Below are 25,242 nucleotides of genomic sequence, written 5' to 3'. Positions count from 1 at the left end.
GTGTCCTCGGGTGTCAGGGCTCCCATTTCCAGGTCAACAGGTAACTTACCAGGTCTTGCCCTCATTAGGTAAGCCGGGGTACAGTTGGTGGAACCTACCGGGATGTGGTTGTATAGGTCCACCAGATCGGGCAACTTCTCAGGCCACAGACTGCGTTCTTCCAGGGGCAACGTTTTTAGAAGATCCATTACCACCTGGTTCATTTTCTCACAAAGTCCATTAGTTTGCGGATGGTAGGGTGTCGTCCTTATCTTCCGGCAGCCATACAGATTGCAGAATTCCTGGAAGACCTCCGCTTCAAAGGCAGGTCCCTGGTCCGTCAGCACTTGGTCCGGGTACCCGTGTGGACGGCAGAAGTGCTGCTGGAAGGCTCTAGCTGCTGTTTGAGCCGTTAAGTCCTTGACGGGGACGACAACCAAGAACCGGGAGTAATGATCCACGATGGTTAACGCGTAGACGTAGCCACTTCTGCTTGGGGTCAGTTTTACATGATCCAAGGCTACCAGTTCCAACGGTTGCCGGGTGACGATGGACTGCAGGGGAGTCTTCTGGCTGGCACGGTCCTTCCTTCTCAGGTTGCACGGGCCACAGTCTCTGCACCACTTCTCGATGGTTCCCCTCATGCCTACCCAGTGGAACCGCTCGCGCAGCAGGAACTCCAGCTTCTTCCACCCGAAGTGTCCAGCTCCGTCGTGGTATGCCTCCATCACCATGGCTGCGTCTCTTCATGGCACCACTACTTGCCAGAGTAATTCATGCGTCCGGGAGTTAACCATTCTGCGGCACAACTTCCCTTTGTAAAGGAACAGTCGACTCTTCTCTGCCCATAGTTGTTTGGCTTCCTCCGGAGCGTCTGGTTCAAGGTGAGCCTCCGGCCGAGTCAGCATCTCCTTCACCAGTCAGACGGCAGGGTCGCTGTCTTGCGTTTCCGCCCAGTTGTAGTGGGGTAAGGGGTTCAACGTAGCAGCCTGCTTACTCCTTACCCGGTGGGAATACTGGATAGTCCCATGACGGTGGAACGCAGGGAGTTCAACTTCTTCCAGTCCCTCCGGATCTTCTCCTCCGTCCGGCAGGTTGGGCATCCTGGACAGGGCGTCCGCGTTGGTATTGGAGCGTCCTGCCCGGTATTTGATTGTGAACTCGTAGTTGGACAGACGGGCCATCCACCTCTGCTCCAGGGCCCCGAGTCTTGCCATGTCCAGGTGTGTCAACGGGTTGTTATCCGTGTACACGGTGAACCGGGAAGAAGCGAGGTAATGCTTAAAGCGCTCGGTGACTGCCCATACTACGGCCAGGAACTCTAGCTTAAATGAGCTGTAATTCTCGGGGTTCCTTTCGGTGGGTCGCAGTTTTCGGCTGGCGTAGGCGATTACTCGTTCCTTCCCCTGCTGGATCTGGGACAGTACGGCTCCTAGCCCGATGTTACTGGCGTCGGTGTAGAGGATAAAGGGCTGGCTATAATCCGGGTACGCCAGGATTTCGTCCCCCGTGAGGGCCATCTTCAGCTGGCGGAAGGACTCTTCTTCCAGCTCCTCCCATTTGAAGGGCGGTTTCTGGTTCTTGGCCTTCCGGGACTGGCCTATCAGGAGGTCCTGCATAGGTGCTGCCTTTTTGGTGAAACCGGGAATAAACCTTCGGTAGTAGCCTACCAACCCGAGGAACTGCCGCACTTCTTTTACGCTGGAGGGGCTTGGCCATTCCTTAATTGCGGTGATCTTATCAGGGTCGGGAGCCACTCCGTCAGCGCTCACCACGTGTCCCAGGTACTGCACCTTTGGTTTCAGGAGGTGACACTTGGAGGGTTTCACCTTTAGGCCGTAACTTGCCAGAGCTTCGAACACTTCCGCCAGGTGTTTCAGGTGGTCCTCATACGTCTTGGAATATACGATGACATCGTCCAGGTACAACAGGACCGTCTCGAAGTTTCTGTGGCCCAGACAACACTCCATTAGTCATTGGAAGGTTCCCGGTGCGTTGCAGAGTCCGAACGGCATGCAGGTGAACTCGCTAAGTCCCATCGGGGTGGTGAATGCGGTCTTCTCCCGGTCCGCCTCTGCTACGGGAACCTGCCAGTACCCGCTAGTGAGATCCAAGGTAGAGAAGAAGTTAGCAGATCTTAAAGCAGCCAATGACTCCTCTATCCTTGGTAAGGGGTACGCATCCTTGTGTGTGATACGATTGATTTTCCGGTAATCTACACACATCCTCATGGTGTTGTCTTTCTTTCGGACTAAGACTAGTGGAGCTGCCCAGGGGCTACAGCTATCCCTGATCACCCCAGCCTCCTTCATGTCTCTAAGCATCCCCTTGGCGTGTTGGTAGTGGGCAGGGGGTACGGGTCGATACCTCTCTTTTATAGGAGGATGGTCTCCCGTGGGGATGTGGTGTTCTACCCCCTTGACTCGCCCGAAGTCTAACGGGTGTTTACTGAACACTCTCTCGTACTCCTGAACCACCCGATAGACTCCTTGTTTCTGGTGTGCGGGAGTGGAGTCAGTACCCAGATGTAGTTGCTGACACCAGTCCTCCATGTTTTTCTTAGAGCCGTTACCTTCCTCCGGGTGAGATGGAGGCAAGGGTTCCACAGATTGTATAGAATTTTGGTTAATGGTATATAATTTGGCTAGCGTGGCATACCGGGGCAGGTACACTTCCCTCTCCCCGATATTTATTATGCGAACGGGCACCCTCCCATGGCGTACATCAACCACCCCCCGTGCTGTCAAAATGGTGGGCCTACTGTCCGAGTAAACTGGTTCTACCATTGCCTGGTAATCTCTACCTCTCAGACCAATAGCTGCCCGGCACCAAATCATCATTTCACTTTTTGGGGGCATGGCAATAGGATAAGGGTCACACATTCTTACGCTACCAATCTCACCGCCGGAGAGTTCCACCTGTTGCCGTCGCATCAGTGCCCGGATCTCTTTCTGGAGCACCCGCTGCTCGCCGGAGCTGGCGTTCTTGGCAACCTGCTGTAAAAGGAAAATCACCTCTGCAAGACAATTTTCAATTACATTAGTTCCTAGAGTTATTTTTGGGTGACTCTCATGTTTGTCAATATCTACAATGATCAGTCCCTGTGCTGCCAGTTCGACTCTACCGATTTTGATGGTCACCTCTTTAAATCCGATCTGTGGCACGGGCTGGCCATTGCTGGCGATGATACTCAAGTCGTCGTCAGGGTAGCGGGTAATATCCGAGTCATTCCAGTACTGCTTAAAGAGCACGTACGGGATGGTGGTGACCTGTGACCCGGTGTCCAGTAGGGCACTCATGGGAATGCCATCCAGTACCACAGGCAAGACTGGACGTCCTCCCACATATCTGTCGCGCCAGTTCGATGGGCCTGGTGATCTTTTTCCTGGGGGTTGGCCCTCTACCCCAGGTTGTACCCGTTTAAAGAACAGTACCTTGCCATATGTCCAGGTTGATTGCAGCGGCGGCAGATGGGTCGTCCGTCCTCGCTGTATCGGTCACTGGGTCTTCCTCTGGCCGGTGGGGTCCTCCTTGGTCGACGCCACGGGATGTCCTCCGGTCCGGATGCCAGCTGGATCTTCCCTGGGGTGGAAGCCTGTAAAGACTGCACAGTTCGGGTTAGCGCAGCAACGCTCTTAGCTAGCTCTTGGACCTGATGGTGTAGGTCTGGAGCCGGGTCATTGTCCAAAGCCTGCGCATCAGCTCCCACAGGCCCTGCCGACAAGGGCGCCGCCTCCTGGTGGTAAGTGATAGCAGGGCGCTTGTGGGTCACAACGCCACCCGGTGCCGGTTCTCGGAGCACCCGGATGGCTCTGTCCTTGAACTGTGCAAAGCCCAGATGGGGATCCTGTAAGGCCATTGCCCGCAACTGGGTTCGGTGGGTATTACAATACAGTCCCTCTATAAACTGTTCGGTCAACAGCCTGTCCTCGTTTCCCACTCCATCAGGGTCGGTCTGCTTAATGGCCCTCAGGGCCTCTTGTAGGTTTAGTGCATAGTCCCTTATACTCTCATGCGCTCGCTGCTTGCACCCGTAGAATCTAAGCTTAATCTCGGCTGAGGTGCGGGTATCAAAGGTGTCCTTCAGCCGGGTTAGTATCCCTGCGACAGTCTTCCTCCCAGGTGGCCAGGATTTTACTTCCCTTTTGGCTGCCCCGGTTAGTTGGGCCACCAGGATGCTCACTTTTTGCTCTTCTGTGAGGGGGTACACCTGGAAGAGGCTATACAGCTTTTCTCTAAAGTCATGCAGGGTATGTGACTCCCCTGAGTACTGGGGTAGCCAAGCTGCTCCCGGGATATAGGGCATGGTGAAGGGCATAACTACAGCAGCGGTGGCGCTGGCGGGGGTTGAGGCAATGAAGCTCTCCTCCGCATCCGACATCTTCCTCCCCCCTAGTGGACCGTGGCCTACCTTGCGATGATCCTGTTCCGTAGGCCGCGGCTCCGCAGTAGATCGTCAGGGTTGAGGACCTTCCGTCGCGCTCCGGTGACGTCGGCGTCTGCTGGGCTCCTTCCAGGACCTTACGCAACGTCCGGACGTGAGGCGGGGCTTCAGTTCTCGCGCGCTTTCGGAGTCCACGCCCCTCTTCTTCCCGCGCGGCGTCCTCAAGATGGCGTCCAACGGCGGGAAAACTCCACGGATGGCAGGAAGAAGGCTGAAGATGGCGCCGGATGGCGGGAATCTTCACAGATGGTGGGAAGAAGGCTGAAAATGGCGCCGGATGGCGGGAATCTTCACCGATGGCGGGAAAACTTCACGGATGGTAAGTTTTAAAAGTCTCTTTTTCAGGCACGCAGTACCCGGTGGTTGCGGGCACGAAATCCTGCCGACTACGCCAAAGTTGACGCGCCCCTGGGCCTGTGTCGCGCTGCGTTGCGCACGCGGGAGCTTACCCGGAGCCGGATCTCTTGAGGGTTGTAGTCTCGTGGCGGTGACCCGGTCCGTGCCCAGGGAGTCAAACTGAGCGGCGATGTAACAGCGGTAGATGTAGGACCACTACGCCACCCGTTGAATGCAGCTATGGAGCTGCCGCTGCAGGACAGTCCGCTGAGGCCGGTGGATGGATGGTGCAGCTTAGATAGTATAACCCCCAACGGGAGGGGTATGGCCTCAGGGCAGCAGATGTGGATGATGGGGGTAGCAGGAACCACTCAGAGACGGTGCGGTGTAATTCAGGGTCTTTACTGGTAACAACGATAGACCCTCCCGGAGTACTTGCTAGTGAACGGGGCCTGGTCAGTCCTTGAGCAGATGGGATCTCCCCTGGCCAGGCGGAGTTGTAGGCCTCCCAAACTGACTGTACTCTTCTGGCTACCTTGCTAGAAGCGGATATAAGTAGCCGACGTCCCTGAGTGTACCGTGTGGTGCTCACCCGTATGGCCGGTGACTCGGGGCCTTCTAATGGCTTCCGCTCCACGATGGCGGTGCTGGTCCCACGCGTGTGACCGTGCCTTCGGGTTTCTGGGCCTGAGGACCTGAAATCCCCTGCCGGTCGGCTTCTGCTGCTGGGTAAGAGTTAGTCCCCACAGCCTCGGACGCCGGGTCGGGTAAGAAAGCTTCTCAGTCAGGGCGAGCTCTGCAGCTGCCAGCCCCTGACTCGTAGTAGTATTGCTTCTGCTGTTTCTTGTCTCTACTCTCCTTTACTGCTCACCCTGCTTCAGCCCCGGGTTTATATAGGGGAAGTTCTTCCCCTCCCAAGACTGGGCAGGAGGTGTGGCATGCACAGGATCCCTGACCAAAGGACCTCCCACCTGCTCTCAGACATAACATTACATTACTGTGGAAACCAGACCCCTGGGGTGCCACATCTGCTTATGTGTGTAAATCCCCTGTCACACTAAGCGAGATCGCTGCTGAGTCACAAGTTTTGTGACGCAACAGCTACCTCAGTAGCGATCTCGCTACATTTGACACTTAGCAGCGGCCAGGCCCCTGCTGTGAGATCGCTGCTCGTGTCGAAATGGCCTGGACCATTTTTTGATCGTTGAGGCCCCGCTGGGTAGCATGTATCGGTGTGTTTGACACCTTACCAACAACCTCGTTAGAGACTCAGAACTGAGACACATAGGCATGCATTTGCGTTGCATCGTTATACAGATCGTTACAGGTCGCCGTATCATTGCTACGTCGTTGGGAAGATCTGACTGTTTGACATCTCACCAGCGACCCCATAGCGACGCAGCAACGATCCCTGCCAGGTCGTATCGTTGTCGGGATCGCTGTAGCGTCGCTAAGTGTGACGGTACCTTTGCTTTCCCAGTGGTCAGCTAATGGCAGTTGATTTTAATGTAAGCTGTATTGTACTGTAGAAGCCTAGATAAGGCAGGATTGTTCATTCTACGTACATATAAGCCTCTGCATGCTTTTCCCCCCGAGTCTCTGGGGGTTTCACTCCATACAGCTCTGAAGAATAAAATAAAAAAAATGCTAAAACATTAAAAAGTGATAATAAACATATTTTTTCTCTTTTGAAAACCAAATTTAATGTATGACGCTAAAATGAAAAACAAGACATTCCCTTTAAAGAAACAGGACTATGACTACATTAGACAAAACAAGGCCAGCTTGACAAGAAAATGAGAAATGAAAAAACAGAGGAAGGAATTTTGTTTCACCCTAAAATACAGTTACCATTTGTTATTGCACTTAGAACAGTCAAACCCAAGATTTTTTGTTCTTCGTCTTAAATATAATCGAATCCCCTTACTGCATTAGAATTCACTGCCTCCGCTGAGATCCATTTCAAACAACTCCAATCCATCCACAAAGAAATACTGGCATGAGTCAAAAATATTTAGGCAGTATCTGAATGATTGAGTGTTATATTCTGGTACACCCTAAGGCAGAATTTCTATAGTATAGTTGAAACTGAAAAAACAAGGGCAAGACGTAAGTATATCTCACATAGTATTTGTTTGAAGGATCCGTCAATTCAGAAGATTTAGGTTAGTGATTTCGAAAATTATGAAAATAATAAAAGGCTAATATCCTGAACTGTAGTTATTGTGTGACCCATTACATTAATAAAATGGCAACTCCTCTGTGGCCCTTTTATAACATTTCCTTGGGCTGTCAATTGAATTATATTAGCTGGATCTGTCACTAATACAACTCAAGTCATGTGTCAGATATCGTCAAAGAAAACAAATATCAGCCTCTAATTTGGCATGTGAAATTGCTGTAGTTTGATTCTCAGGCCAAATCGTACAGTGCATCATGGCACTGAAGAAAATGAATGCTTTGGGAACAAAATAAGTATTTTTTTATTCGTTTCACTGCATGTTGTTGTATTGATTCACCCATGTCATGTGATTACAGAATTCGATATAAATGGAACAAGTCTGATACATAGCAAACCATGAGTAAGGCGAAACGCGTAGGTTTGTTAATCTCTTCCTGCTTCATAATTTTAAATGATACAATAAAAAATATTCTTTTAATCCATGTTTTATTCCTCTGGACTTTGGATTTACCTGGACTTCTATTGTATTCTGTTGCTTTGACAAGTCCAAGCTGAAAATTACCTGTGGCTCTCCACTAATTTAGGGCAAGCTGGTTCTCCCCATATTTCCTCTGGCTATATTAGATAGCGATCACCCCATTCTAATCACCACTAACTGTGAGCAATGCTTTGGCAAATGGGGGCCTGTGAAGAAATGGCACCAGACAGATCCCGCAGAATCCCACCGCTGCCACCACTTGTGACGGATCCACACCCCGCCACCTGCCTGACGTCACAGTTACGTCAGACGGAACACATGATATGGATCTACCCCTTGCACCAATGTGACGTTCTGCACTCCCTTAGGGACGTGTCAGGTCAGATTGGTGCAGTTCTACACAAGCACCTCCTGTCCGCACGGAAACAGTAAGGCACCGGGAGTGAGAAGAGGTGGCCCAGTCAGTCACTGATGTGGCACCACACTCGCTCACACCCCTGACAGGCTGAGAAGTGCCTTCACTAGCCCCAGTGAAGCAGAACCTTGTCAGCCTGGAAGAGCTGCCACCAGTTTCTATTAGATATAAGCCCCCCGGTTTGTTATCGGGCGTTATATCTGACCAGAAACCAGCCCCGGGAGCATGAACAACAGATGTGTGGGTTCGTGGTTAGAGATAAAAGAGCAGCCCAAGGTTAAATTATACATTTAATCGCCATAAGGGCACACTAGACATTATACTATATACATAAGGGTTATACATACATAATGGTCAGATATGCAAACACAATAGTAGTGGTACAAGAGATATAAAGCAGTTATTAAGAGTCAGTTACCAGTCAGATGGAAGGCCTGGCTTTCGGGGTAGGGGCTGCCACATGGGAGGTTTGTGGGGACCTCTCTCTTTGCTGCAGGATTTCTCCCCCACGACATGTCATCACGACCTCCCAAGGAACAAGACAATGGAGCCAGGGCTGCTGGGGCTCTAAACATCTCTGGATCACTCCCCTTACTGCCCCCTGGTTGGACTTAAATCTCCACCTCTGGTCTCTCTCAGGTACAAACTCTAAAAACTAAAATGGGCTATACCTCCTTAATGGACAGTCCTAGGGAGCCAGTTCTGGTGTCATCAGATCCAGCCAGGCCCCTGCTACGCATGGATACCAAGCACCGGGGCCCTAGGGGCTCCCACAAGGCTGTGCCATGTATCTCCCTTTCCATAAGCGCTGGACTGTGCTGAAAGCCAGGGTGACATTCATCCGGTTCGTGTGCTTCCAAAAATATATTTCGTGTATCACTGGGATGTATCGTATTCCCATAACTCGGTGTTGAATTATAATATCAGACACAAAGGACTGCATGGCTTGGGGCTCCACAGGGGGTCGTCCTGTGAAGCTCACAGCCAGCTGGTGGGGGTTTTGTCACTCACTGGCCTTCAGCCCCCTCCCTTCTTCTTTAGCTGCAGAAGTGTCGGATTTCAGTTTTGCATTTGTAGATCTCTATAATCCCCCACCAAACAGGGCACAATGATTGACATGGGATTATTTTGAATATTTTTCACAGGGCCTATCAATGATCTCCAGGTCCATCACCTTTCTACAGTTATTAGGTAATGCTTAAAAGGGTTGTCCCTTTTCAGAAAACTTAAATAAAACAGAATATTACTTACTCTCCCCAGGTCCAGCACCGGATCTCTGCTGATTCCTCTGTCTCGGTTGTTTGGCTGCAGTGGTGACGTCACGTCAACGGTACTGCAGCCAATCACTGAGTTGGCCTGTCTGTGTACATGGCATGAGCCTCTTATTAGCTGAAACGCTGTTGACGTAATGTCACCACTGCAGCCAAATAACAGATGTATCAGCGAAAATCCAGTGCTGGCCCTGGGGAGGGTAAGTAATACTCAGTTTGTTTTTTTTATAATTAACTCAGCATTTGGCATCAGCAGTTTTATGAAAGGGGACATCCCCTTTAATAGGTTAACAATATAATTTTGTTTCATAGAGACAGACTTTATTTTTATGTCAATGTGGTTACAGAGTAAAACCCCTGTATATAGTGTGATCCTTTATCATGAATGACTCTACTTTCTTTGCTATTCTTGCTAACTTACAGGCAGTAGTAGAGTAGAGTAAGCAGAAAATGCCTAAAATGGACAAGTTTGACTCTTTTAGTTAATAGTTGTGTTGGAGGGTGGCGGGCTGATGCAGACCCCGTGTCAACAGTGGGTTGTTAGAGTAAAAGTATTATGTTGAATGTCTATGTTATGAGTTATGTGATAAAATTGTTTGCTGTGTTGTACCCCTATGGCCGTTATAGTATGCCAGTTCACCGGCAGGCTCTTCCTAAGGCCGTCCCTTAGACATTAGATAGTTAACCCAGGGATTAGATCATCAGCTGGGAGGGGTTAGAACAGTTTTATAGATAAGAATATCCATGTTGCAGACAGTTAGTTGGGGAGTTAGTCAGGTTGTAGGCAATGACACGGACACCTGAGTTCTGGATCCACGACCCTTATAGAACGGGACCGGTGCAGGTCCTATACGAGAGAGAGAGTGGAGTGTAGAAGGAAGGCTGAAAGGCATGGAGACAGGTTCCAGCAGCAGATACAGCAGTAGAGAAAGTGTTTTATCAGCGCAAGTTTTTCTGAACAGAATGATAACATGTTTGATACTCGATTTGGATGTCGGCACAGTCCTAGGCTTAAAGTCTACAAGAAGTACTGAGAAACAGGCCTCTGTATCCCTCATGGGGAGATTCTCAGCTGGGTCGCAGAGGAAGTGGAAGATGGTGGGTTTCAGGACAGGAAGCGAACGAACACTGGAAAGGCACATTACCAAGGGTACTTCACTTAGAAGAGACCATGTCTTAATCTGTATGCTGCAGCTGTGTGTAGAAGAATTGCACAGTAAAAGTGAGTCTGTTAATCCGGATCTCAGATCTCCTGTCTTGTTTGAAGCCGGTTCTGGTCCCATGGACAATGTAACAGTGAGTAAAGAAAATCCTCCATCACACAATACACTCCACTCTCAGTCCTTTATAGAAGAGGGGACACAGGGCGATGAGAACTCAGCTCCGGCCCACATCGTATTGATACCCTGTGCCTCCCACCTTCAGCTGTGTAGAACTATTGTAGGAGGAAATCTTTGCATTGCTAGTATAGAAACTCAATAATGTTGACTTTATGGGCAGCTTATTGCCTGATCTTGTATGACATACCATGAAGCATGTACAATCATACAGTCATCAGACTGACCCACAGGACAACAATTAAAGGGGTTTTCTCATGAACAAAAGTTCATTCTAATCCATGGTTGTGTCTAACCTTGTACGGAACATGGTCTGAACATACCACACACATCTCCTAGGCAGGGGAGGAAGCAAAAGAGTGTAAAGATATTACAGCAGGGGATCACAGAGGATTTATTCATTCACAGTGGTGATTATTATAATTATTATGAAACTATCAAGATTTTGAATGTATGTTCATGAAGGTCATATGGAAATAGATTATAATGAAAATAATTTGATGTGGCGTTTTTTACATAATGGACATATATCAGTTTAAAGGGACAACTGCATTACGGCTATCTTAAGGTGTGAGACATGGAATTTATCCATGGTTTATCTAACAACACTGCTTGTCATGAATTTGGCATGCGGCAGTCACCATGCCGCCACTCCAGCCATTTTTACTGATCTGGAGAAACTGCCTTGAAGACACCACAATTAGAAAAATTTAGGCGCAATTCCAAGTTGTACCTACATTTGGTGACTTTTCAAAGTTTTTACGCCAAAATTTTGATGTAAAAACTTCGACTCATAGGGCCCTATGTATATGGTTGTGAAGTGACAAATAAGAGCTTTCCAAAAAAGAGACTAGAAATGTTCTTACAGAAGATCAGAAGTGAAAACCTGACTCTGGTGGGGGTGTTGGTAAATATTCTAAAAGTGTGAGAGGGCATACTATGATACAACTTTATGTCAACTTGATTCAGAAAGAAATAACTTGATTTAGATCTTATCTTGAGATTTCCAGGATTCGTTTTAGTTCCTATTTCTTTCTTGTTGCTAATATACAGTATCTCCAACACTTTTCTCTGAATTTTATAGAGATTGCCATCGCTTAGCAGTCCTTGTTCCTACTGTAGCTCACAATCTAATCTTCCTATCTCACATACACACTAGAGTCAGCTTTATGGGAAGCCAAATTACCCAATGAAAGTATGCCTGTAATTCCGGTGGGGAAGAGGGGACCAAAATCACTGCTGTGTTCAAGATATCTTATCAAACTCCGTAAAATGCTAAGAGGGAAAATTTCTGCTTATCTACTTTTTTTTCTTCTTTTTTTATTGCTTACAAGGAATATAAATTAAAAAAAGATTTGGTTTGTAAATATAATTTAATAATATTTAGTTTGTAATATGATTTAATAAGATTTTTTTCAGTACAGTGTACTTTTTGAAGCTACACCATCTTCCTGATGTAAGAGGCGGTCCTAGATTCGCGGAACCCCCTGTTATGCATCTGCCTTGGCAGGACTTCACCACCTTCCCCTATGGGCGCTGCCCTATCCTGTGCTCCACATCAGATTTTACAAGTGGCTAAGCATGATTTCATGACATCATCTGCCTAGGTCTAAGGGTGTGGACTGTAATGTCGTGTTCCTGCCCCTGAGTATAGGGTCAGCATAGGATAGCACACAGTTTAGTGCTTAGCTTAGAGATAGATAGTGACTGTAGGTACATTAGGGCACAGTTAATGTTTGAGACTAGCCCAGATTGGGAGGGGGTTAGGCAAGTAAAAAAGGGAACCACTTCCTGTTTTAGTTGGTTAGTGAGAGAGTTCGTTAGTGACAGCGACAAGGTTAAATTATGGGACTATAGCTAGAACCATCCCATCCCCTGATGACGCCGCATCTGCGGTGAAACATGTTGGGGGGACATGTGCTCCAGTAAAAACTGTCCTATCTGCCTTATAGTGTTCACACCCCGGGGTGTCACTAAGTGATATTTAGGCAATTGCCTCTACACTATATTAGAATCGTTTAGGCAATATAGGGAGATAATGTTTCATGTTTAGTATTGCCCCCTATTTTAATTCAAAATAAACGTTACGCTTTAGGACTTGTTAGTGAGCGTTCTTGTTGGGTTATCCCAAATTGTAAATAATAGTTTTCATTTTTTGGTTGATCCAACATTATGCTTCTTATTGTTTTTGTTTTTTTTAACATTGCTCTTGACCATTGCGGTTTGATTTTTTTCTGTTTTCCAATCGTGTTAACTAAATTTATATTTTGATAGATCAGACTTTCATAGATGCAGTGGTACCATATATATTATATATATATATATATATATATATATATATATATATATATATATATATATATATATATATATATATATATATATATATATATATATATATATATAAATATATATATATACAGTACAGAACAAAAGTTTGGACACACCTTCTCATTTAAAGATTTTCTTTATTTTCATGACTATGAAAATTGTACATTCACACTGAAGGCATCAAAACTATGAATTAACACATGTGGAATTATATACTTAACAAAAAAGTGTGAAACAACTGAAAATATGTCTTATATTCTAGGTTCTTCAAAGTAGCCACCTTTTGCTTTGATGACTGCTTTGCACACTCTTGGCATTCTCTTGATGAGCTTCAAGAGGTAGTCACCGGAAATGGTTTTCACTTCACAGGTGTGCCCTGTCGGGTTTAATAAGTGGGATTTCTTGCCTTATAAATGGGGTTGGGACCATCAGTTGTGTTGTGTAGAAGTCTGGTGGATACACAGCTTATAGTCCTACTGAATAGACTGTTAGAATTTGTATTATGGCAAGAAAAAAGCAGCTAAGTAAAGAAAAACAAGTGGCCATCATTACTTTAAGAAATGAAGGTCAGTCAGTGCGAAAAATTGGGAAAACTTTGAAAGTGTCCCCAAGTGCAGTTGCAAAAACCATCAAGCGCTACAAAGAAACTGGCTTACATGAGGACCGCCCCAGGAAAGGAAGACCAAGAGTCACCTCTGCTTCTGAGGATAAGTTTATCTGAGTCACCAGCCTCAGAAATCACAGGTTAACAGCAGCTCAGATTAGAGACCAGGTCAATGCCACACAGAGTTCTAGCAGCAGACACATCTCTTCAACAACTGTTAAGAGGAGACTTTGTGCAGCAGGCCTTCATGGTAAAATAGCTGCTAGGAAACCACTGATAAGGACAGGCAACAAGCAGAAGAGACTTGTTTGGGCTAAAGAACACAAAGAATGGACATTGGACCAGTGAAAATCTGTGCTTTGGTCTGATGAGTCCAAATTTGAGATCTTTGGTTCCAACCACCATGTCTTTGGGCGATGCAGAAAAGGTGAACGGATGGACTCTACATGCCTGGTTCCCACCGTGAAGCATGGAGGAGGAGGTGTGATGGTGTGGGGGTGCTTTGCTGATGACACTGTTGGGGATTTATTCAAAATTGAAGGCATACTGAACCAGCATGGCTACCACAGCATCTTGCAGCGGCATGCTATTCCATCAGTTTTGAGTTTAGTTGGACCATCATTTATTTTTCAACAGGACAATGACCCCAAACACACCTCCAGGCTGTGTAAGGGCTATTTGACCAAGAAGGAGAGTGATGGGGTGCTACGCCAGATGACCTGGCCTCCACAGTCACCAGACCTGAACCCAATCGAGATGGTTTAGGGTGAGCTGGACCGCAGAGTGAAGGCAAAAGGGCCAACAAGTGCTAAGCATCTCTGGGAACTCCTTCAAGATTGTTGGAAGACAATTTCCGGTGACTACCTCTTGAAGCTCATCAAGAGAATGCCAAGAGTGTGCAAAGCAGTCATCAAAGCAAAAGGTGGCTACTTTGAAGAACCTAGAATATAAGACATATTTTCAGTTGTTTCACACTTTTTTGTTAAGTATATAATTCCACATATTTTTTGAAACTTTTTATTTCAAACTGTATTTTTTAGTTCCCTTTATAACCTGCGATCGAACATACTATACACATATGTACACATGTATAGGGAAAATCACTATCACCATAATAACAGGCATGGGGGTCTTTAGCAGACGCCCGGCTGTAATACAAGCCATTTACACCCAGTGATGGTTGGAAGAGGAATGGCGTTCCCCCCCCCCCCCCCAGTCCATGTGCACTAGATTCTACTATCACAGATTGACAGGGTTAATAGCCATGGACGCCAAAAGCCAAAACCAGGAGTGGGTGATAAATACAGAAGTGGTGATGTGTTTCCATTATACTTTTCCTCTGATTGCTCCACTCCTGGCTTTGGCTGACAAATACTGAGGTAAAAACTTCACCAAAAACTGAAGGTGTGAACGTGGCCGAAGAATTAGACATTATTGCTAAACATGCCCCATTGTCTTTTTGATGGATAATGTAAAAAATAATGTGGTACAGCAAGCCATCCGAGCAAGTGTTCACGCTATTTGTCACAGTTCATAACAACAGAATTCTTCAAATGCCAAGAAAGAGGTAAATGCAGGTGAAATCCTTAGAAGAAAGCACAGCCTGGCTACAAGGCAGAGCAGGCAGGGCCTCGAGAGCGGAATTGATTGTTCAATTTGAGATCGCCGAGAATCTAGGCTAAACTATAGTAATACAAAGTGAAGATAACATTGGAAATGATTTCTCCCAAATGGACACAGGCCATTTCTTCCGTAGATTAGCCATAGCCCTTCTGTGTTGATATTGTTTTCAGCCCCGGCTTTCCAACTCATTAGATGTAACTTATGTGTAAATGTGAGTAGGAGAGGTTGCCATAGGAATCCATGACTGTTCTATTTTTGAAAGCAACAGGGGGGAGAAGGCAAGCAGCGCTAAGGCAACAGGTATTGGGGAACTACAATATGTATACAAAACACAAGGTCTGGACTAACTGCATTAAAATCACAAAAATCGCTTAACCCCTTCACCCCCAGGTCATTTTCCGTTTATTCTTTTTGTTTTTTTCCTCCCCTTCTTCCAGGAGCCATAACTTTTTTAGATTTTTTTTTGCAGGGCAAGTTGGACTTTTGAACAGCACCATTGATCTTACCATATAGTGTACTGTAAAATAGGAAACAAAATTCCAAGTGCGATGAAATTGCAAAAAAAAGTGTAATTCCACAATTGTTTTTTGGGGATTTTTTATTTAACATGTTCACTATATGGTAAAAGTGACCTGGCAATATGATTCCCCAGGTCAGTATGAGTATGCAGATACCAAACATGTATAGTTTATTTTTTATTTAAATAGTAAAACAAAATTCCGAAATTTGTACGAAAAAAAGTTTTTGCGTTTGTCACCATTTTCCAGCGTTTTCATTATTCGGGATCTGGGGCTGGGTGATGGCTTACTTTTTGTGCCCTGAGCTGACATTTTTACTGATACCATTTTGGGGTAGATACGATGTTTTGATCGCCTCTTACTGTATTTTATTGTAATGTTACAGCGACTAAAAAAAAACGTAAATTTGGTGTTTTTATTTTTTTTCTCGTTACACTGTTTACTAAACAGATTAATTTATTTTATATTTTGATAGATTGGACATTTCTGAACGCAGCGTTACCAAATATATGTATATATTTTTTTAATTGTTTTATTTTCAATGGGGCAAAAGGGGGGTGATTTGAACTTATGTTGTTATATTTTTTTCATATTTTTTTTTAAACTTTTTACTGTATTTAATAGTCATTCGATTGTCTGTGCTATACCCAGCAGTGCTTGAGCACAGCTATGTATAGCAGAAGTCACGATCTCCTATGAACGATGGCCATGAGCCAGCGTTCACAAGAGTCTTGTTGACACAGGCATGAGTCTTCTGCAGAGTCTTCTGCAGACCCCCGGCTGTCATGACAACACATCACGTTCACGTGATAGGGGCGCCGATGGGTGGGATGTATGACAAGCTTCCTGCCGGCTCATGTTACATCCCGCTGTCAATCACTGACTGATTTAATAGGTTAACTGCCGCGGGTGGAGCACTGCTCCACATGTGTCTGTTAAAGGCACATGACAGCTGAATAAATCAGCTGTCATGTGCGGGCAAAGATGTGAGCTCAGCGTCAAAGCCCGCATCAAAGTCAGGGACACGACATATGACGTAAATATGAGTTATATATCATGAAGGGATCAATCACATGGTCACAATTGGTAACACAATATCCCTAAATGACCAATTGGTAGATGATAATGACAATTTTTGTGAATATCAAGAAAATTATAAATCAACATAAATTTTCCTAAATACACCCTAAGCTATTCTCAAACATGGCAGAACAATTTGCCAGTGCATCCTAATGGTGGTTAGGGAATTGTCAAAAACCTGTTCAGGCTGCAAAATAAAAATGGACTCATCTCTTTGGGCTAGGGCACACAACCATTTAAATCGGACAAATGCTATCTGTGGTTTTTGACGGATAGCACTCTTACCCATGTTATTTTATGGGGCCGTGCACATGTTGCAGCATGCACAATTTGCTTCCGAGAATCGGGTGGCACTCACCCATTCAAGTCTATGGGTCCGTGAAAAAAATCTGACCACACTCGTATCGCATCCGACTTTCACAAACTGACTTCATGGAGAAGGTGGAGGAACTTTTTTTTTCTCTCCACCTCCGGTAAAATTAGATCCCACTCTGATCAGAGTCTGATCAGCATAATCGTACCATTTTTCTCAGATGGAGAGAAAATGGTCGTGTGACATTAGCCTTACTGTGAGATTTATGTACAGGGTTAGGCCGGTTTCACACGTCTGCATATCTCCGGTACCGGAAAAAACGATATGGGAGATATCCGTGTCCTGTGTGTCCGTATGTCCGAGTGTGTCACACGTGTGGCAACCTTGTGCCACCTGTGTGCCGGATCAGGATCACACGGACGGCGCCTGTGAATCAGCGCTTCAGTTAGCGCTGTTCCCAAGCGCCGGTGTTGAACGCTGTCCTCATCATGGTTCCCTGCCAGCACTGTGATCAGCACCAGCTGGGACCATGATGAGCGTAGTGGTAGTCTGATCCCGCAGTGTCCCCAACTGTAAAAATAAGAATAAAATAATAAAATCCATGTACTCACCTCTCTTAGGTGCTCCCCTCTGTATCGCTGCTGCCGAGGAGCCGAGGAGAATAAGCCGCTCCGGAGCTGTGCTCAGTGAGTGACAGTACACCGCTCCTGAGCTGCAGCTCCAGAGCAGCTCATTCTCCCCGGCTCCTCTGCAGCAGCGGTCAGAGGATTACAGCGGTGGACACCTAGGAGAGGTGAGTACATGGATTTTATTATTTTATTCTTATTTTTACAGGTGGGGACACTGTGGGAGCAAACACTACTACTCTCATCAATGTCCCTGCTAGTGCTGATTGCAGCGCCGACAGGGAACCATGATGAGGGCAGTGTTCAGCACCCGGCGCTTGGTAACAGGGTTATCTGCAGTGCTGATTCCCAGGCGCCGTCTGTGTCACACTGATGACACTAGGATGCTCATCCATGTGTGTTCAGCATGAGGCACTTTTGCCGAGAAATACTTGTCATTCCAGGGGAGGTGGTGGGGAGAAGCCACCAGGGACCCGCCTGTCTGACTTGTATGCCATGCGGTGGCTTTTAAAGTATGCTTTGTTGCATATAAGCTGCAACATTTAAGAATCAAACATACCTGGCAGAAATCATACTTCAAGGGTGCGATACATGCTGTGCGTGAATCGGGCAGCATGTGTCAGCTGACAGGTTCCCTTTAAAAATGACAAAAATACATTTACTGAGGGCTCACAAAGTGACTGAAACTGAGGGACAAAGCGGTCCCCAGCAACTAACATCAGTGATTTCTGTGTGGCATTACTATCTCTTATCACACAGATGACCATCCTCGTAAATCTGCGCTTCAATGTGCATTTCACCCCACTTTGTCATGGCGCGTCCTGGAGAAACAGTGCAGTGCAAAATACCCTAGTACAGCAGCAGAATAAGCTCACATGGACTGCAATGACGCAAAACACTAATTGCTCCCTAATATGAACAGAGGTGTCAGGTGCTCTTTTGGCATATGCCCCACATTAAGCCTCTCTATTATATGCCACTTCTTTCCTCCGGACCACGGGAACTGCTCCACTGCCATCGCAACCACTAAGCCAGGCACTGAAAGTCACGAGCAGGGTCCGAGTGTGCATACACACCAAAATCAACCTATCAAACAACTCATTAAGCCATGGAAACATATAACAGTACTGTCTGTTGTTGGGTAGTGGGTTTTGTTTAGGCAGTGAAGTGCAGTCCCACTTACAACATAGGAGAACATTTACATTGTTTCTATTAATGACTTTGTGAAAGAATCAACATTTTGACCAATTATCTGCAAGGGTTGGAAAAAGAGCCAACACTTCGGAAATAGGAGGGCAGAATGTTAGGAGATAATGTGCCACTTGGCTAATAGTAATGAGTTTCATGAGTGGAGTGCATCCACACCTTCGTTCAATATAGAAGCCCATCAGACAAAAATTATGGCCACCATGACATAGTAAATTCTGGGTTTGTATTTTATTTATTTTTTTTTTTTTCATTTATTAATACCATTGTTTTCATGATCCTGCATACATAAAATCACACTGGCTTTTTTGTCTTCCATTTTTGCAGATTGTCACTACTTTGGACATCATGTATTGTAAACACTGTCTAATCTTTTAAGTATATGTAATGTTTCTATGGTTTATATTTTTAGATCCTTTACAGTAAATAATAACGTAATATTAAAAGGTTTCCAGTGTACACATATGACATTTTGATTTTGGTAAATCTAATAGATGGTATATTTATACCATCTATTTTATATACATACTTACCAAGATCAAAATGTCATATGTGTACACTGGAAACCTTGGATGAACCTGGCACTGAGAAAAGATTTGTTCATTCTTGTTAAAGAAGTATTCTCATCCTAGACATTTAAGGCAAAGCCACAGATTCCCCAACTCTAACTGGAGAGGTTTCTAAAGAAATAGTGGACATACAATTTGGAAGATTTACTAAGCTAAATGCACAAGAATTGGGGACTTACAAGAAACTTTGTGAAGTGTAAGTCCTTTTTTGTACCTTAGTGAAAAGGAGCAGGACTTAATAGGAAGGAGCATGACAATATGCACTAAAATTGCACAAAAATATAGATGCAAATTTTTGTCATAATGTAAGCTAACTTAGGTACTGTAAATATTAGACAAGATCAGTGAATCGACCCAATGAGTCTATCAAAAAAAACTGGCCCCATTGTGTATAACAAATAATCACAAAAGTGCATTCATTTGTCAAAAACAACGTAACAAATGTGATGAGATGACCTAACAATTGCACAAACCACTCTACAATCGCTCATTCAGAAGATTACATGTGAATGGGTCTCTTAATTTATAGAGGCTCAATAGTTGTGTCTGACCCACACAGGTCCTATAGCTTGTGATGAATGTGATTTTGCATATTTTTTTCCCATTATACAGACCTGCAACCTTATTTCTCAGAGAGACCAAAGCTGACCATAAAAAAATGATTTTAGATGGCCGCTTCCTGAATGAGAGTGGTCATTCTTGGCTGTTCAGTACATGCTGTTCTTGTTGTGGACAACAATGTCGAAAGTTAAACAACAAATTGCCATTCAACCTCCACTGTGATCTGTGGCCTGGTCTGAAAGCATGCCAATCTGTCATTTAACATGTGCAAGTTTCCAAGGACTGCTCCCTACAACACCTGGAAAATATACTTTTTCACATATATCTACCTTCAGGCAACTCTTTTGTGTCACTAAAAGGCTAGATATTTTTCAAAATTGGTCTGAATCGGCCTTTTGGCTTTCTAATATCTCTGATATATGACCCACTTTTTATGTGAAAGTATGAATCATGGATAGTGAGATGCATTATTAATCTTTTTGTTCCCTGTGGAAATGGTGTAGCATAATTTAATGCCATACACTATAATCTCCTATAGAATTACCTATGTTTTTTACAGATTATACCGCATTATTAGAAGCATAATGCATTAATTTATTATTCTTACATGTATAAAGTTATGTATGAGAAGCAGAAACTCTTTGCCCAAGGCAAAGTCATTTTATTATCTTTTTGGTGTGACAATAACTAAGTAATATTTACTGCAGTAATCACATAATTGTGTTTTTATATTGTGAACTGCTGCTGTTAGATTCATATTATAACTGCAAGGTGTGAATGGTATGTGTAAAGCATTACTATGCCTAAGGCCACAGCCCCACTATCAGTATTTGGTCAGTATTTGGTCAGTATTTTTTCTCAGGAGTGGGAGCCAAAACCAGGTGAGGAACAATCAGAGAAAAGGTATAATAGAAACAAGTCACCAATTCTGCATTTATCACCCACTCCTGGTTTTGGCTTCCACTCCTGAGAAAAATACTGACCGAATACTGACCAAATACCGATAGTGGGGCCGTGGCCTAAAGGCAATATTCGAATTATGCCACAAGTCCAGTGTAGGTCAGAGGTTTCCAGAACAGTTCTTTGGGCCCTTCCCATAGAAAGCAATAAAACCTCATTCAGACGTCCATTGTTCATGTCCTATCTCTATTTTTCACTAGTAGAACACGTCAGAACAGTCTTGCACACTGATGAAAATGATTTTATGGGTTAGCGCGCTCTGCGCTCCTGTCCCTCTAATGAAAACTACTACTACTACTATGTGATATAAATGCTCTAGCCCCAGTGTCTCCTATGTGATGTATATGCTCCAGCCACAGTGTCTTCTATGTTATGTATATGCTCCAGCCCCAGTGTCTTCTATAAGATGTAAATTATCCATTTCCAGTGTCTCCTATGTGTTGTATATGCTTCAGCCCCAGTGTCTCCTATGTAATGTATATGCACCAGCCCCAGTGTCTCCTATGTAATGTATATGCACCAGTCCCAATGTCTCCTATATAATGCATACCAGTGTCTCCAATGTGATGTATATAGACCAGCCCCACTGTCTCCTATGTAATGTATATACACTAGTCCCAGTGTATCCTATATTATTTATATAGAGCAGTCTCTATGTCTCCTATGTGCTATATATACACCAGTCCTGGTGTATTGTATGTAATATATACAGCAGTCTCAGTGTCTCCTATGTGATATCTACACAACAGTCTCAGTGTATCCTATGTGATATATACAACAGTGTCAGTGTCTCCTATGTGATGTATATATAGCTTTCTCAGTGTCTTCTATTTGATGTATACAGCAGTCTCAGTGTTTCCCATGTGATGTATATAGAGCAGTCTCGGTGTCTCCTATGTGATGGCCTCTCACTGCTTGAGTTCTATAAGTGTAACATGATCAGTGATGAATTTCGCACTGTGAGGAGACATGTAGTGTAACATATATCTGTGTTTGGTACAATTTACTGCTGCGAGTTCTTTCCAAAACTTATTGCAAAGAATCAACTGCACTCCAGAATGACACAAGCCTGGAAAAGCAGTTGCGAGTCGCAACATCATCCATAACACCTGACATCACAGTCGCACCAAGGAGAATCAGTTCCAGTTATCACATTAGCGGTGAGTTCATTAATTGTTTGGCCACATATAGCAGGATAATTTTCAAGTAGACAATTTTGTATGCCCCACGAATGAGGTTTTCAATAGCCAAATGACCTTTGGCAGAAAAAAGGTTCTCCACCCCACGTCTAATGTGTATAGGGACCACGGACAACTACTTGTCAGGAGAGATATCAATTGGAATGTTTGATTTAGGACTGCCAATTACTTTTTCCTCACGGAGATAAATCATCGCTGATATATCTGGTGACAGATCTCACATAGAGAACACAGGAGCGCTCGGCCAGATGAGCGCTTCTGTGTATGGCAGAGCCGGCCAAGATGGCTGCAGTGCTAGCCAAATGATCTGCCGAACCATTTTTCAACCACAGCCACCAAATGTATATGGCAGGCTTCAAAGATATATTATAATTTCATTTAATGCCGAGGTTGTATAGAGCCACTTTAATCTTGTGTGCATGTATCCTTTATTTAAGCCTTTGCTAATGTAATTTTCATATTAATATCACGTGCAAATGAATTTGGGAGGAAAAACTGAAGAACCGTAAGTGACTAGTTGTAATTTAGGCATTGTGCTATGTGTATAACATATTTAGTCGGTTTCTCCAATATTATCATCTGTGCTTACAAATGGATAATAATAGTGGACTGTAAAGAATAAATCTGCCATTGACTCATGATAAATCAGTGATACAGACAGTGCTTTTATTTACTAATGTTTCTTAGTACCAGAGTAAAAGACAATGAATAAATGCCGGAGCCAATAATGCAGCCATACATGTAGTCTTAAGATACTGGCCAACATTGTCATATCTATGAGGGCTGCCAGACAATCTGACAAATTATGCCGGGTGGAAAATTAATAGGACAAGTTGAATATTTTTCTGTTCTCTTAAGAATAGCGGTGCCAGAGGTGCTTGGCAACCACTTATCTCACCCGCACACCATAGTAACATGCGGGTTTAGCCAGCCTGGGGCAAGCACGGTAATTAAGTGGAACTGTAAATAAATATTGTCGGCCAAAAGATCTTTTAGGCACAATTAATTTATGCTTGTGGTTTACATATATGTACATGCTTTTTATCTACATGCCTGTTGTTTTGTGATCGGCTCAGGTTTATTAATTCCAATAAAGAGTGGGGTCAATATGTCTGTAAAATAATTATGGTAAAAAAAAAGAGCCTCCTTACGAGAAGAGGGCAACATGTGATAACAGTGATTATAGATCTTCACTTATTAGAGGTTTAATGGGATTAGATTGCATTGCTTTCCTGCAGAGATGCTTTGGAAACATACAGTGCTGTGAAGGGTGCTCCTTGTAAAGCCTAATGTGGTGGCTACATTTCCTCCAGGAGCTAAGATTCTGTTTGTCGCCACTATAAATTCTGTGTTTTGTAGCTAACAACAGCACCTACCAAAACATCAAGCCTCAATTACACCATAAGAGATTTATCACACGCCATCACAATATTGATTAAAGGGCAGGAACCAGCGGCAGTTGACTGAATTCTTGGAGCCCCTATAACCTGACAATTAACATTTATTACATTTCGGGATCAATAAATACATGGATGTTAATATGTTGTCATTTCTCACTCTCTCTCAGTCTTACAGTAATAGAACAAAACATCCAGACGACACAGAAATGACCAACACATTCAGTGATGCTCTGAAAAGCAAGCCAAGTGAGCAACGAGAAAACATTGTAAGCCTGAGTTCGATTTCAGTGCGGACTTGGTTCTCCCATACAAATACAATCTTCTCTTTAGCTATTGTACCCCCTCCCTCCCCTCTCAGACTGGATCCACAATGATTTACTATCAGGGCCATCATCTATATGGCCAATTTATACACTGAGATTTTTTGTATATTTTACAGATTTTTTTTCCCCCGTCACAACATCGCACTATAGACACGTTATCTCTCACAACAGTGATCGTTGTTACCATTTTGCCACAAGACGATTATTGCTATTGTTGCCTAGTTTTATTCTGATGGTGATGACAATTGCTATGGATATACAACCTTTATTCAATCCTAACATATAATGACAGCAATATACACACCTGACTATAAAAGCTATACGCAGCACTTACACATGATATTATTTTTCATTATATTTATTTTATGTATTTATTTATTTTTAATTAAATAAAAGACATCATTTGGGCTTCTCACTGACCACTTGATCACTAGTTTAATACAACATGTGAGATCAGTGTGCACACACAGAGGAAAGATGTGACACATTTTGGTGAGAGTGGAACCCCAGATAACAGGGAGTCATTGGAGCTGTGCTATTATTCTACGCCATTCATTTTCTTACCTTGCATGTATAGCTTTGTGTGACGGCAGGATCAGGATAAGCTTCTTTTTAAACACAATTCCTCAGCCTCTTCAGTACATCTGCATGCTCCATTTGTCAGATCAGCTGATGATTCCCAATGAAAGGATTTATCCCGGCACTGCATAATTGGGAACTTGAGCACTAATTGCATATAAATGCAGCTCCCTACATGAGATGCTCTGGCTGTCTGCTGTGTGTGTGCATTATTTCTACCAAATAGGTCAGATTTATTAAATAAATGATAAACCGTGTCCGCTGCTGGATTCCAGATGCAATGTGTGCAGTAAAGTGTGTTGATTTGCTTGCTGTACTAGGCATCTCACTAAGGTACCACATTTAAACCCCTCTGAAGCAGTTTAGTAGATGGGATGTAAAGCAGGCTGCAATTGGTTAGCTGGAGGCAGCCTTGGATTGGTCACATTCAGGGCTTTCCAATAGGTCGGTCCTAATGTGATTGTTCTGATGGCCTTTACATGTCAGGGGCCGTGTGCAGCCTGAGGTTCACTCTGTCACTTCCCCAGGAGCAATGACAGCTCTGTACAATTGCAAAAGCAAAGCTGGACCAGTGCAGGAGAAGCACGGGAACTGCAATTTAATATCACTAATTAATCTAAAGAATGTTTTGTTTTTGCATTTAATTTTAGTTCAGGAATGAACCCAGACATGTAATTAGAAAATTACAATCTTAGCAATGTATAATACACTGCAATGTTTTCGACAGGGAAACAAGGGAACAGCCACGTATCTAATTTTCACAGTGAAGAATCTAATTAGATGAATATATAAAATCTTATGGTGGTCTAAGGCAGCGCTTCTCAAACTTTTTCTTCTGAAGCCTCACAATGTGATGCCTGGACACTAGTGTTGAGCGAGCACTAAAATGCTCGGGTGCTCGAAGCTCG

At 44.3% G+C, this 25,242-nt stretch overlaps 1 protein-coding gene across 1 annotated transcript in view; it reads right to left on the bottom strand.

The window, feature by feature from the left end:
- Nucleotides 1–24,746, bottom strand: part of MAN1C1 (mannosidase alpha class 1C member 1) — a 222,328-nt gene extending 197,582 nt beyond the window's left edge. Inside the window, exon 1 of the mRNA XM_073665861.1 lies at nucleotides 24,320–24,746. The gene's annotated coding sequence lies outside the window, so the exon portion shown is untranslated. The remainder of the gene's footprint in view (nucleotides 1–24,319) is intronic.
- Nucleotides 24,747–25,242: the final 496 nt, after the last annotated feature.

The sequence above is a fragment of the Phyllobates terribilis genome, unplaced genomic scaffold (assembly GCF_046119375.1).
Source record: "Phyllobates terribilis strain yellow unplaced genomic scaffold, ASM4611937v1 Scaffold_2__4_contigs__length_985480577, whole genome shotgun sequence".
NCBI classification, from domain to species: Eukaryota; Metazoa; Chordata; class Amphibia; order Anura; family Dendrobatidae; genus Phyllobates; species Phyllobates terribilis.
The sequence above is the reverse complement of the archived record's forward strand: the minus strand, read 5'-3'. Positions and strand labels throughout refer to the sequence as shown.